The sequence below is a fragment of the Bombina bombina genome, chromosome 1, assembly GCF_027579735.1.
Source record: "Bombina bombina isolate aBomBom1 chromosome 1, aBomBom1.pri, whole genome shotgun sequence".
NCBI classification, from domain to species: Eukaryota; Metazoa; Chordata; class Amphibia; order Anura; family Bombinatoridae; genus Bombina; species Bombina bombina.
The window spans coordinates 614339599-614355562 of record NC_069499.1 but is presented as its reverse complement, the minus strand read 5'-3'; the positions used below and the strand labels follow the sequence as shown (position 1 = coordinate 614355562).

The window sequence follows — 15964 nt, the reverse complement described above, 5'->3', positions numbered from 1 at the left end:
AAAATTGCATGTTCTTTCTAAATAATGAAAGAAAAAAATTAGGTTTCATGTCCCTTTAATAGAAAACCACAGACAGAATGAAGGTAGTGCATATTTACCAAGCAGCCAACTCCCGAGAGTTTTCCAGATTAAAAAAGCTGGAATAAGGAGGTCTGGTGCAGGATGTAGGAATCATAGGCACTCCCTGAAAAGCCTGCATACATATGTGTGAATTTCAGAGTGGTTGTCAGGGTTTTTTCCCTGATCTGTTTGCCATGTGCTGCTGGCAGCCATTTTACTCACCTCTCTTCCTGACTCTGGTGCATACTGTGTGATGCTGCTCATTTCCTGCACTTCCTTTTATGGCCAGACTGGTGTACATCATCCATGTGAGACAGGATGCAGTATCAGAATTGTGATGTCATCACAATATGCTTTGCCCTTGTGTTGTCTCAGACCTGTTTGTGAGAGCTCCTGTGTATTACCTGGCTGTCTGACGTCCCTCCTGGTTTCTGATCCCTGGCTTGTTCCTGACTCTGCTGTTCTCCTTGTTCCTGATTCCGGCTCGTCTGACTATTCGCTTTGGCTCCTGACTCGGCTCGTCTGAATACCAGTTCTGGTTTTGATTCCTGGCTTGTTATTTGACTTGTGGACTTTTTATTATTTTGGTGCAAGGTGTGATTATTTTTGTACTTCTTGTCTCAGTTTGTTTCCTGGCACCCTGACATTACGCAAGGGCCATGAATCCTGATGGTGCTAATAATCCACCTTTACCTGCCATAATTTCCAGGATGGATGAACAGGATCACCGTTTGGATCAATTTGCACTATTCCTGCAAACCCTGCTGACTCGCACTGCACATTTGGACCAAAGTGTCCCGCAAGTTATGGCTGCTCCTGTTTCTGCTGCTGCACCTAGTCCTACCAGGAGCATGTCCGGTTTGGCACCTCTACCTCAGCGATATGGAGGCGATCCTAATCAGTGCAGAGGGTTTTTGAACCAGGTGGGCATTTACTTTGAGATGTTACCTCAGGCGTTTCCCTCTGACAGGACTAAGGTGGGATTTCTCATCTTGTTACTCTCTTACACAGCTCTTGCCTGGGCTAATCCCTTGTGGGAGACTAATAAACCTGTGATTTCAAATTACCCTGAATTTGTGGCCTCCTTTCAAGGGTATTTGATGTTCCGTCTCGCTCCTCCTCTGCTGCTAAACAACTCATGTCCATTCAGCAAGGTACAAGATCTGTTGCTCAGTATGCCATTGAGTTCCGTACACTTGCCGCAGAGGTAGGTTGGAACAATGAAGCCCTTGTTGCCGCCTTCTTTCATGGGCTCTCTGATGCGATTAAGGACGAAGTTGCTGCCAGAGATTTACCAGAAGATCTCGAGGCATTGGTGTTTTTTTATCCTAATTGACATCAGACTAAGTGAGAGTCCCTCTTTCAAGGAGCGCTTGCGGAAGCCTCCTGTTCCGTTGTCTCCTACGTGTTCTTTCCCACCCATGCCTCCCACTCCTCCCATGCCTCCTGGTCCCGAATCACCAGGTACTGCTGAGCCGTTGCAGTTGGGATTCACATGGCGGAGAGGGCCTTTAGGAGGAGGGAGGGACTCTGCCTCTATTGTGGGTTACAGGGCCACCTTTTGAAGTCTTGTCCTACACGACCGGGAAATGCTCACACCTAAGGTCCTGTCAGGGGCAGAACTTGGGTGGTTTATCCTCGTCCCCAGAACCGTTAAAGGAGAAACCTTTGGTCACAGTTGTCCTTTCCTGGGTGGACTCCTCCATAGTCACCCAGGCTCTTGTTGACTCCGGTGCTGCGGGCTTTTTCATTGACAGTGCTTTTGTATCAAAGCACTCCATTCCTGTTTTGCCTCGGTCCGTTCCGCTTACTATTGAGGCCATTGATGGCAGGCCCCTTCAGCCTGCACTCGTTACTCATGAAACTGTTCCGTTGTCCATGGCTGTTGGGGCTCTCCATTTTGAAACCCTCCAGTTCCAGGTGATAAACTCTCCACATTTTCCGGTCATTCTGGGTTATCCCTGGCTCCAAAAGAAAAATCCCAGTCTCGACTGGCGCAGGTCCGAAATTTTGTTGTGGTCTCCGCAATGTATATCTACTTGTCTTCGGAAACCAGTTAAAGTCTTGTGCACGTCTTCGGTATCTCAATTGCCAGAGGAGTACCGAGAGTTCCTAGACGTTTTTGACAAGGTGTGTGCCGGTACGTTGCCTCCTCACGGTCTTACGATTGTGCCATAGACCTGCAACCCGGAACCATTCCTCCTCGGGGCCAGGTTTACCCTCTGTCTGTTGCAGAGAATTGTGCTATGGAGGAGTATGTTGCCAATGTTCTGTCGCGGGGGATCATCCGCAAATCCTGCTCTCCTGCAGGGGCTGGCTTCTTCTTTGTGAAGAAAAAGGGTGGCGAGTTAAGACCATGCATCGATTATAGGGGTCTTAATCGTCTTACCATTAAGAATGCTTACCCTATTCCGCTCATTACGGAACTCTTTGACCACCTCAAAGGAGCTACGGTCTTTACTAAACTTGATTTGAGAGGAGCGTACAATCTCGTTAGGATCAAGGAGGGCCACAAATGGAAAACAGCATTTAACACCAGGAGCGGGCATTATGAGTATCTTGTAATGCCCTTTGGCCTATGTAATGCTCCTGCTGTTTTCCAGGAATTTATTAATGATGTCCTACGAGATATGTTGCAACAGTGTGTTGTGGTGTACTTAGACAACATCCTCATACACTCACCCACACTTGAGGCTCATCATTCTGATGTTACACGGGTTCTTCAGAGACTACGTGAGAATGGCCTGTTTTGTAAACTCGAGAAATGTGAGTTCCATCAGACTCAAGTAACCTTCCTAGGTTATGTTATCTCTGTTGCAGGGTTCTCCATGGATCCTGACAAGTTATCTGCAGTTCTGCAGTGGCCTCGCCCAGTTGGTCTTCGGTCTACTCAACGTTTTTTGGGGTTCGCCAATTACAAAAACGTTTCTTCCTTGGTCAAACCTATCACAGACATGACCCTTAAAGAGAATGATCCATTCCATTGGTCACCTACTGCCATTAAGGCCTTTGATAGTCTTAAGACTGCCTTTGCTGCCGCTCCAGTTCTGGCTCATCCTAACCCTGCCCTGCCTTTCATTCCTGAGGTCGATGCATCTGAGACTGGAGTAGGTGCCCTCTTGTCTCAACGTCCTACGCCTGACGGTTCCTTGCATCCGTGTGGTTTATTCCCTAAGAAATTGTCTCCAGCGGAGTGCAATTATGAAATTGGCGACAGGGAATGACTGGCCATAATTTTGGCACTCAAGGAATGGAGGCATCTTCTCAAGGGTACTAGCGTGCCAGTGCTCATTCTTACTGACCACAAGAATTTAACTTATCTACCTGAAGCAAAACGTTTGTCGCCCCGACAGGCCAGATGGGCGCTATTTTTGTCTTGGTTTCATTATGTGGTCTCCTAACTACCTGGTAGTAAGAATGTTAGGGCTGATGCCCTCTCTCGACAATTTTCGCCCCTGTCCAAGGAGGAGTCTGTACCTACTCCAGTTATACCTCCTGACCATATTTTTGCTACCATATGTACTAATTTGACTTCTCCCTTGGGGGAGGAGATCCTGGCTGCACAAAACAATGCACCTCCTGAGAAACCTAGTGGTAAGTGTTTTGTTCCTGAGAATCTTCTAACTAAACTTTTGCACACTTACCACTATCGTAAAGCTACAGGTCACCCAGGCAAGAACCAAATGATTTGGTCTGTCACTCGACAATTCTGGTGGCCAGCTCTTCGTTCTGATGTTGCTGCATATGTTGCCTCCTGCTCAGTTTGTGCACAGAATAAGAATCCTCAACGTCTTCCTGTGGGTCTTCTTCAACCTATTGCTAGTGGTGAGCGTCCTTGGACACATCTTTCCATGGACTTCATTGTCGAGCTCCCTGTTTCCAATGGCAATACTGTTATCCTTATGGTGGTTGACCGTTTTTTCTAAAATGTCACATTGCATTCAATTGAAGAAGTTGTCTACCGCTCAGGAGCTTGCTTCAATTTTTGCCCGGGAGGTCTTCCGTTTACATGGGTTACCCAACGAGATAGTGTCGGACCAGGGTAGCCAGTTTGTCTCCAGATTTTGGCGTTCCTTTTGTGCTCAAATGGGGATCCAGCTTTCCTTCTCCTCGGCATATCACCCTCAATCCAATGGAGCTGCGGAACGGTCTAATCAAGCTCTGGAACAGTTCCTCCGTTGCTATGTCTCAGATCACCACAATAATTGGTCTGAACTGTTACCTTGGGCAGATTTTGCTCATAATAATGCTATTAATGCTTCCTCCAAGTTATCCCCGTTCATGGCGAATTATGGGTTTCAACCATCCTTGTTGCCCAATTCATTCATGTCTCAGGGTATTCTGGCTTTGGTGGAGCATCTCCGGCAACTCCGTTTCATGTGGGTGCAGATTCAGGATTGCCTTCATCGTTCTATGCAGCGCCAAAAGTTCCAGGCTGATCATAGGCGTCTGCCCACGCCTTCCTACCAGGTTGGTGAGAGGCTGTCCTCCCGCAACTTGAACCTTTGTGTGCCTTCCAATAAACTGGCTCCCCATTATGTTGGTCCTTTTCGAATACTCAGACGGGTCAATCCTGTGGCCTACGCTCTTGACCTTCCTCCTGCAATGCGCATCTCCAATGTTTTTCATATCTCCCTCTTGAAACCATTGGTTTGTAATCGGTTTACCACTGTGTTGCCTCGTCCCCGCCCTATCTTTGTTGACAACCATGAGGAGTATGAGGTCAGCAGCATTATTGACTCTCTTATGTCCAGGGGCCGCGTACAATATTTGGTTCACTGGAGGGGCTACGGTCCGGAGGAGCGTTCATAGGTTCCCTCCTCTGATGTTCATGCTCCCGCCCCCCTCCGTGCCTTCCATGCCCGTTTCCCCAATAAGCCTTTTGTCCTCCCGCGGGGAGGGGTCGTTGAGGGGAGGGTACTGTCAGGGTCTTTTCCCTGATCTGTTTGCCATGTGCTGCTGGCAGCCATTTTACTCACCTCTCTTCCTGACTCTGGTGCATACTGTGTGATGCTGCTCATTTCCTGCACTTCCTTTTATGGCCAGACTGGTGTACATCATCCGTGTGAGATAGGATGCAGTCTCAGAATTGTGATGTCATCACTTATTATTTAAAGGGCCTCTGTTCAGTATGCTTTGCCCTTGCATTGTCTCAGACCTGTTTGTGAGAGCTCCTGTGTATTACCTGGCTGTCTGATGTCCCTCCTGGTTCCTGATCCCTGGCTTGTTCCTGACTCTGCTGTTCTCCTTGTTCCTGATACTGGCTCGTCTGACTATTCGCTTTGGCTACCAGTTCTGGTTTTGATTCCTGGCTTGTTATTTGACCTGTGGACTTTTTATTATTTTTTGCTATTAATAAAGGTGTGATTATTTTTGCACTTCATGTCTCAGTCTGATTCCTGGCACCCTGACAGTGGTATCACAGACCATCTGGCAACTCAATGAGTAGAACCATTTCCTGTTGATATAGAGGAATGGCTCCTCATGTAGGGCCATGATACGCACATGTGTGCAATCAATTGCCCCCATGACATTGGGAATACCCCCCAGTTGATAAAAGCCTTTAGACTGTTCCATTCCTGGGGGTTACAGGGGAAATGAATGTATCACTGTGTCTGGTTATCTACAGCAGTCAAAACCTCCCCTAGGACCCTGGAGAAGGTGGATTGCGCTAGGCCAGACACATAGCCCTCTGTTGACTGGAATGAGCCAGATGCCAGGAAGTGCATAACACACAACAGCTTCTGCATACCAGTCAGAGCTCGGTTCCTATTCACTTGATGGTCAATTTCATCCTTCAAGACCTCATATAGGTCAATGAGGCTTGCAGAAGTCAGGCAATACCTGTCCCTGACCTCCTCCTCTGTCATTCCAAACAGAGTAACCCTAACCCTGTGGTCCTTGGTGCCCTTGCTCTTCCCCTCTGCTAATGCCAACGTCTGGCCTATGACCAGCTGCAGCAACAACAGCAGCAGCAGGGGCAGCACCAGGGACAGCAGCAGCATGAGGAACAGGGACAGCAGCAGCACCATGACCAGTGACATCAGCAGCAAGTAGATCAGCTGCAGCAAGTCTTTCAGCAGCAGGCAGAGCATCCACAGAAGGTCTATCCTCCACAGCAGGTAGTGCAGCAACAGGGGCTTGTAGGCCTTCCAGCACCCCTTGTGCCCCACAATGCTGTCTGTTTAGAAATTGCAGGTAAAGCAGGGGAAACATGGTGACTAATGAGGGTGTGCATTGTCAGGCGTTTTAAGGCTGCAGGTTGTGCTGTTTGTCATTGGTTTGACACACTTGCAGAGGAAGGATAGGTGTTTGTAATAATAAAGTGGTCAGAAAAGGTTTAACTGTTTGAGATTTGCGGCTGATATGTATGTGATTGCGCATGCATTAGGTGTTTGTTAGGCCTTCCAGGGCGTTACAGTGCTTTTTAACACTGCACAAGGGTTGCTGCGCCTGCCTATGTGTGACAAGATAAAAATGGAGAATTAATCCATTCTGCGCTGCGTAAGTCCTTGCGCTGCATATTTAATATCGACTTGCTACGCCAATTCTATGTTAGTCTATGGCATTTAAAACTGCATACTAAGTGTAAAATCTACGGGCGTAACTTGCTACGCCAGTTCTATGTTAGTCTATGGGATTTAAAACTGTGTACTAAGTGTAAAATCTACAGACGTAACTTGTGTGCTGTGCCGCATATGTGATTGCTTGTTATGACTAAAAACTGGCGTCGCCAGGCTTTTTCGCCCATGAACTCGAAACCAAGGACAATGGTTATTTCTTTATAGTTTTGTGAAGAAACATGCTTTTTCCACCTGACCTATTGGAAATCATAAATTGTAACTTCTGCTCAAGCAATATTTTAACAGTTTGGTTATATACACTGGTTTTGGAATAGTTGTTTGTCGCCCATTGCTTCAACCTTAAAGGGACATAAAACCCAACATTTTTCTTTCATGATTCAGATAGAGAATACTATTTTAAAATCTAATTTGCTTCATTCAGTAGATATCCTTTGCTGAAGAAATAGCAGTGCACATGGGTGAGCCAATCACACAATGCATCTATGTACACCTACCAAACAGCAGCTTCTGAGCCTATCTAGATATTATTTTCAGAAAGGATATCAAGAGAATGAAGCAAATTAGATAATAAAAGTAAATTGGAAAGCTGTTTAAAATTGCATGCTCTTTCTAAATCGTAAAAGAAAAAATTTGGGTTTCGTGTCCCTTTAAAGTTCTTCTGATTATATTTTCATAGATTTTCACAGATCTTCAGACTATATTAATGTTGCCTTAATGAGAGAGTACATGAGTGCAGGGTACTCACTCTAACAGAAGACCAAACTATAAGGCTTTGATGTTTTATTGTTCTCTCTGCTACCAGACAGTAGTCTCTGATATATGTTTATTGCTGCTTGGCAATTCTGTTACTATCCTATTGACCATTTTCTACCTGCATATTGTATCTTGCTGACCCTGATCTGCATATATAGTGTCTGACTGACAGTTACTTACATATTGTATCCTGCTGGAAATTCCCTTTTTTTATTGTCCATGACTGGCCCTTCATGACATCTGTGCATGCTCAGTCATTCCTAGTATTAGTTCCTTTTGGACATACCAGTTTGTTTATTGCATCTGCCAGCCATACAAGCTCACTACCCTTTCCAGCCATTCTTATCTGCTGATGCCTTTATCACTTTGCTCATTCTACAAGCTGATTATAGTCTCTGTCTGCCTGTTATATCAGTCTTGTTAAATTCTGCTAGTCTAGTTAGCTTCAGTCTATTGAACCGCATCCATTTCTTGCCATTATTTATTTATTTATAAAATATTTTACCAGGAAGGATACATTGAGATTTCTCTCATTTTCAAGTATGTCCTGGGTCCACAAAACATTGTATTGATACAATAGGGTACAATAAAATACAAAAACAATAATAATACACAATATATACATTTAACATAGAACAGGTAGGGAATATTTAATCAACAATGACAGGTGCATTCTGTTTTGAGATATGTAGAGAGGGATCTCTTAAAGGATATTAGGCATGGGGAAGGTTTGAAAGTGTGCGGGAGGTCGTTCCATAATTGTGGTGCTCTGTAGGAAAAGGAGGATCGAGCTGCTTTCTTTTTGTATTGAGGCAGACTAAATAATGTACTGCTACTGGATCGGAGGTTATAGGAGGTGGGAATAGCCGGGGAGAGCATTCTGCTCAGGTAGGGTGGGAGCTTCCCAAAAAGGCTCTTAAACACAATGCTGGAAAGATGGAGGGTGCGCCGGGGTTCCAGCGACAGCCAGTTTAGTTCTTTTAGCATGTCACAGTGGTGGGTCCTGTAGTTACATTGTAGCACAAAGCGGCAGAACGAGTTATACAATGTATTAAGTTTATTAAGGTGAGTTTGCGGTGCAGGTGCATATACTACATCCCCATAATCAATGATTGGCATCAGCATTTGCTGTACAATCTTTTCCTTTACTGTAGGGCTGAGGCAGGATTTGTTTTTGTACAGGGCACCTAGTTTTGGATAGAGTTTAGATGCAAGTTTTTCTATGTGGAGGCCAAAAGTTAGATTGGGGTCTAACAACATACCCAAGTATTTGAAAGAGTGGACTGCGGTCAGTGTGCAATTTGATTTTGTTTTGATGCGTAGATGGGAATTTTATAGTTTGTGTAATTTAGGTACCGCTCCAAAAATCATTGACAGTTTTGTCAGTCTTTAGGAAGAGTTTGTTTTTTGAGATCCACTTTTCTACCTCTGTGAACTGGTCTTGGAGCACTGCCTCAAGCTGCGGTAGATTGGATTTGCTTTCATAGATTACTGTGTCGTCTGCGTACATGTGTACAGTTGAGGATTTGCAGACATTGGGCAGATCATTTATAAATAATGTGAATAGTAGGGGGCCAAGAATGGAACCTTGGGGAACACCACACATGACTGGGAGAGGGAGGGAGTCGCTGTCAGAAATGGAGACATATTGTGATCGATCCGATACATATGATCGAAACCAGGTTAGCGGACGTTCACCAATACTTGAGTTTTTTAGTTTGAGCAATAGTATGTTGTGGTCTACTGTGTCAAAGGCCTTTACAATATCAAGGAAAATAGCTCCTCTGTTAGGTCTCCTTGTTCCATGCCAGTTTGGATGTTGTTACAAACTTTTAGGAGGGCAGTTGTAGTGGAGTGATTCGGCCAAAAACCTGATTGATCAGGGGTCAGATAGCTAGATTGTTGGTAATACTCACATAGTTGCATATGGACACATTTTTCTAAGATTTTTGACAATACTGGGAGCAATGATATTGGGTGATAGTTAGTAACCAAGGTTATCTCACCACTTTTATGAATAGGCACTACTCTTGCAGTCTTCCAAAGTTTGGGTATGTATCCAGACACCAAGGATTGGTTAATTAGGGTTGTGACAGGTTTAGTAATTGCCGGCGCACTGAGCTTCAATAGCATTGCTGGGATTTGATCAGGTCCAGACTGGTTTTTCATTTTTAGATTATTAAGGTGTTTCTTAATGACATTGATGGGACAGGTCTAAAACTGAACTTCTCTATAGCGGGTCTTTGCAGATTTATTGGGGCCTGATCCACATTTGTAGTTTCAGGATGTGTGTCATTTATTAGTTTGTCAATCAGGGTGGAGGAGCATCCGACAAAATAATTGTTAAAGGCATTTGCTACTTCTAAGGGGAGTTGCAGGGTTTGGTTTTCTACTTTGACAGTGGAGGGTTGGGAGTGGATTGGGGGAGTTTGTAAATTATTTATGACTTTCCAAAACTTTCTAGGGTTTGATATGTTATTGTTCAGATTTTTACTTGGCCAATTTTGTTTTTTTTAGTGCATATATTTCGACATTGTCTATATACACAGTGATCGTTCACAGAGCCGGTATGCATGAACTTTGACCACAATGAATCCCGAAACCTGTACATTGGAATGAGGTCAGTTGTGATCCAATTCATATGTGCTCCTTTTACTCTCACCTTACGCATATCAGTACTTTTTCTCAGTCAAAGGCCTGCTGCTCTCTGACTTCTAAACATTTCCTATACTTGTTTTTTTTATCATAGAGATCTGTGATATGGGTAAATAATAATCTCCAGAGAGCCCAGCCATGACAGTACCACGTATTTTGGTCAGGTGATATGGTTTATATACAAAATAGCGAAGTAATTATTTCTGTAAAATTATATGTATGCAATCTGTTAACCTCTTCTTTTTTTCAATGAAAGATTTTCACATTCAGTAGTGTTGGTTTTGTAGCGAGAAAAACATAATTTATGTAAGAACTTACCTGATAAATTCATTTCTTTCATATTAGCAAGAGTCCATGAGCTAGTGACGTATGGGATATACATTCCTACTAGGAGGGGCAAAGTTTCCCAAACCTCAAAATGCCTATAAATACACCCCTCACCACACCCACAAATCAGTTTAACGAATAGCCAAGAAGTGGGGTGATAAGAAAAAAGTGCGAAAGCATATAAAATAAGGAATTGGAATAATTGTGCTTTATACAAAAAAATCATAACCACCTCAAAAAAGGGTGGGCCTCATGGACTCTTGCTAATATGAAAGAAATGAATTTATCAGGTAAGTTCTTACATAAATTATGTTTTCTTTCATGTAATTAGCAAGAGTCCATGAGCTAGTGACGTATGGGATAATGAATACCCAAGATGTGGATCTTCCACGCAAGAGTCACTAGAGAGGGAGGGATAAAATAAAGACAGCCAATTCCGCTGAAAAATAATCCACACCCCAAAACAAGTTTAAATCTTATAATGAAAAAAACTGAAATTATAAGCAGAAGAATCAAACTGAAACAGCTGCCTGAAGTACTTTTCTACCAAAAACTGCTTCAGAAGAAGAAAACACATCAAAATGGTAGAATTTAGTAAAAGTATGCAAAGAAGACCAAGTTGCTGCTTTGCAAATCTGATCAACCGAAGCTTCATTCCTAAATGCCCAGGAAGTAGAGACTGACCTAGTCGAATGAGCTGTAATCCTTTGAGGCGGAGTTCTACCCAACTCGACATAAGCATGATGAATCAAGGATTTTAACCAAGATGCCAAAGAAATGGCAGAAGCCTTTTGACCTTTCCTAGAACCAGAAAAGATAACAAATAGACTAGAAGTCTTTCGGAAATCTTTAGTAGCTTCAACATAATATTTCAAAGCTCTAACTACATCCAAAGAATGCAACAATCTTTCCTTAGAGTTCTTAGGATTAGGACACAACGAAGGAACCACAATTTCTCTACTAATGTTGTTAGAATTCACAACCTTAGGTAAAAATTTAAATGAAGTTCGCAAAACCGCCTTATCCTGATGAAAAATCAGAAAAGGAGACTCACAAGAAAGAGCAGATAATTCAGAAACTCTTCTAGCAGAAGAGATGGCCAAAAGAAACAAAACTTTCCAAGAAAGTAATTTAATATCCAGCGAATGCATAGGTTCAAACGGAGGAGCTTGAAGAGCCCCCAGAACCAAATTCAAACTCCAAGGAGGAGAAATTGACTTAATGACAGGTTTTATATGAACCAAAGCCTGTACAAAACAATGAATATCAGGAAGATTAGCAATCTTTCTGTGAAAAAGAACAGAAAGAGCAGAGATTTGTCCTTTCAAGGAACTTGCAGACAAACCTTTATCCAAACCATCCTGAAGAAACTGTAAAATTCTAGGAATTCTAAAAGAATGCCAAGAAAAATGATGAGAAGAACACCAAGAAATGTAAGTCTTCCAGACTCGATAATATATCTTCCTAGACACAGATTTACGAGCCTGTAACATAGTATTAATTACGGAGTCAGAGAAATCAAGCGTTCAATCTCCATACCTTCAAATTTAAGGATTTGAAATCCTGATGGAAAAAAGGACCTTGCGATAGAAGGTCTGGTCTTAACGGAAGAGTCCACGGTTGGCAAGTAGCCATCCGAACAAGATCCGCATACCAAAACCTGTGAGGCCATGCTGGAGCCACCAGCAGAACAAACGAACGCTCCTTTAGAATCTTGGAAATCACTCTTGGAAGAAGAACTAGAGGCGGAAAGATATAGGCAGGATGATACTTCCAAGGAAGTGACAATGCATCCACTGCTTCTGCCTGAGGATCCCTGGATCTGGACAGATACCTGGGAAGCTTCTTGTTTAGATGAGAAGCCATCAGATCTATTTCTGGAAGTCCCCACATTTGAACAATCTGAAGAAATACCTCTGGGTGAAGAGACCATTCGCCCGGATGTAATGTTTGGCGACTGAGATAATCTGCTTCCCAATTATCTATACCTGGGATATGAACCGCAGAAATTAGACAGGAGCTGGATTCCGCCCATACAAGTATTCGAGATACTTCTTTCATAGCCAGAGGACTGTGAGTCCCTCCTTGATGATTGACATATGCCACGGTTGTGACATTGTCTGTCTGAAAACAAATGAACGACTCTCTCTTTAGAAGAGGCCACGACTGAAGAGCTCTGAAAATCTCACGGAGTTCCAAAATGTTGATTGGTAATCTCGCCTCCTGAGATTCCCAAAAACCCTTGTGCTGTCAGAGACCCCCATACAGCTCCCCAACCTGTCAGACTTGCCTCTGTTGAGATCACAGTCCAGGTCGGAAGAACAAAAGAAGCCCCCTGAACTAAACGATGATGGTCGGTCCACCACGTTAGAGAGTGTCGTACAATCGGTTTTAAAGATATTAATTGTGATATCTTTGTATAATCCTTGCACCACTGGTTCAGCATACAGAGCTTTAGAGGTCGCATGTGAAAACAAGCAAAGGGGATCGCGTCCGATGCAGCAGTCATAAGACCTAGAATTTCCATGCATAAGGCTACCGAAGGGAATGATTGAGACTGAAGGTTTCGACAAGCTGAAACCAATTTTAGACGTCTCTTGTCCGTTAGTGACAGAGTTATGGACACTGAATCTATCTGGAAACCTAAAAAGGTTACCCTTGTCTGAGGAATCAACGAACTCTTTGGTAAATTGATCCTCCAACCATGTTCTCGAAGAAACGATACAAGTCGATTCGTATGAGATTCTGCTAAGATATCGTATAAATAAGGAAATACCACAATACCCTGTTCTCTGATTACAGATAGAAGGGCACCGAGAACCTTTGTAAAAATCCTTGGAGCTGTTGCTAGGCCAAACGGCAGAGCCACAAACTGGTAATGCTTGTCTAGAAAAAAAAATCTCAGAAACTGATAGTGATCTGGATGAATCGGAATATGCAGATATGCATCTTGTAAATCTATTGTGGACATATAATGCCCTTGCTGAACAAAAGGAATTCTCCTTCTTTGGTACAATGAAGAGATTTGAGTAAAACCCCAGCCCCTGTTCCAAAACTGGAACTGGCACAATTACTCCAGCCAACTCTAGATCTGAAACACATTTCAGAAATACCTGAGCCTTCACTAGATTTATTGGGACACGGGAAAGAAAAAATCTTCTTGCAGGAGGCCTTATCTTGAAGCCTATTCTGTACCCTTGTGAAACAATATTCTGAATCCAAAGATTGTGAATCGAATTGATCCAAATTTCTATGAAAAAACGTAATCTGCCCCCTACCAGCTGGGCTGGAATGAGGGCCGCACCTTCATGTGGACTTGGGAGCTGGCTTTGGCTTCCTAAAAGGCTTGGATTTATTCCAGACTGGAGATGGTTTCCAAACTGATACTGCTCCTGTAGGGGAAGGATCAGGTTTTTGTTCCTTATTGTGACGAAAGGAACGAAAACGATTAGCAGACCTAAATTTACCTTTAGATTTTTTATCCTGTGGTAAAAAAGTTCCTTTCCCCCCAGTAACAGTTGAAATAATAGAATCCAACTGTGAACCAAACAATTTATTACCTTGGAAAGAAAGGGAAAGCAAAGTTGACTTAGAAGACATATCAGCATTCCAAGTTTTAAGCCATAAAGCTCTTCTAGCTAAAATAGCTAAAGACATATACCTGACATCAACCCTAATGATATCAAAGATGGCATCACAAATAAAGTTATTAGCATGTTGAAGAAGATTAACAATGCTATGAGTATTATGATCTGTTACTTGTTGTGCTAAAGCTTCCAACCAGAAAGTTGAAGCTGCATCAACATCCGCCAAAGATATAGCAGGTCTAAGAAGATTACCTGAACATAAGTAAGCTTTTCTTAGAAAGGATTCAATTTTCCTATCTAAAGGATCCTTAAACGAAGTACTATCTGCCGTAGGAATAGTAGTACGTTTAGCAAGAGTGGAGATAGCCCCATCAACCTTAGGGATTTTGTCCCAAAACTCTAATCTGTCAGATGGCACAGGATATAATTGCTTAAACCGTTTAGAAGGAGTAAATGAATTATCCAAATTATTCCATTTCCTAGAAATTACTTCAGAAATAGCATCAGGGATGGGAAAAACCTCTGGAATAACTACAGGAGGTTTAAAAACTGTATTCAAACGTTTAGATTTAGTATCAAGAGGACCAGATTCCTCTATTTCTAATGCAATTAAGACTTCTTTAAGTAAAGAACGAATAAATTCCATTTTAAATAAATATGAAGATTTATCAGTATCAACCTCTGAAACAGAATCCTCTGAACCAGAAAAATCATTATCAGAATCAGAATGATGATGTTCATTTAAAAGACTTTTTACGTTTACTAGAAGGAGGAATAACAGACATAGCCTTCTTAATAGATTTAGAAACAAAATCTCTTATGTTAACAGGAACACCCTGAATATTAGATGTTGATGGAACAGCAACAGGTAATGGAACATTACTAAAGGAAATCTTATCTGCATTAACAAGTTTGTCATGACATTCATTACAAACAACAGCCGGAGGGACAGTTACCATAAGTTTACAACAAATACACTTATCTTTGGTAGATCCAGCATCAGGCAGCAATTTTCCAGAAGTATCTTCTGATTCAGGGTCAATCTGAGACATCTTGCAATATGTAATAGAAAAAACAACATATAAAGCAAAATTGATCAAATTCCTTAAATGACAGTTTCAGGAATGGGAAAAAATGTCAATGAACAAGCTTCTAGCAAGCAGAAGCAAATAAACAATGAGACTTAAATAATGTGCAGACAATAAGGACGCCCAGATTTTTTAGCGCAAAAAAAGACGCCCACATTATTTGGCGCCTAAATGCTTTAAGCTCCAAAAATGACGCCACATCCGGTGACGCCGACATTTTTGGCGCAAAAACGTCAAAAAAATTACGCAACTTCCGGCGACAAGTATGATGCCGGAATTGACAACGATAATTTTTTGCGCCAAAAAAGTCCGCGCCAAGAATGACGCAATAAAATGAAGCATTTTCAGCCCCCGCGAGCCTAACAGCCCACAGGAAAAAAAAGTCAAATTTTAAGGTACGAAAAATTGATTATTCAAGTGCATTATCCCAAATAATGAAACTGACTGTCTGAAGTAAGGAATGTTGAACATCCTGAATCAAGGCAAATAAATGTTTAAACACATATATTTAGAACTTTATATAAAAGTGCCCAACCATAGCTTAGAGTGTCACAAAAATAAGACTTACTTACCCCAGGACACTCATCTACATGTAGTAGAAAGCCAAACCAGTACTGAAACGAGAATCAGTAGAGGTAATGGTATATATGAGTATATCGTCGATCTGAAAAGGGAGGTAAGAGATGAATCTCTACGACCGATAACAGAGAACCTATGAAATAGACCCCGTAGAAGGAGATCATTGAATTCAAATAGGCAATACTCTCCTCACATCCCTCTGACATTCACTGCACGCTGAGAGGAAAACCGGGCTCCAACCTGCTGCGGAGCGCATATCAACGTAGAATCTAGCACAAACTTACTTCACCACCTCCACAGGAGGCAAAGTTTGTAAAAACTGAATTGTGGG

The 15964-nt window shown here is 42.5% G+C and overlaps 1 long non-coding RNA gene across 1 annotated transcript in view; it reads left to right on the top strand.

The window, feature by feature from the left end:
• Positions 1–10166: 10166 nt before the first annotated feature.
• The window catches only part of LOC128645772 (uncharacterized), an 87880-nt gene continuing 82082 nt past the window's right edge, over positions 10167–15964 (top strand). The window contains exon 1 of the long non-coding RNA XR_008400141.1: positions 10167–10211. This is a non-coding gene — a long non-coding RNA (uncharacterized LOC128645772). The remainder of the gene's footprint in view (positions 10212–15964) is intronic.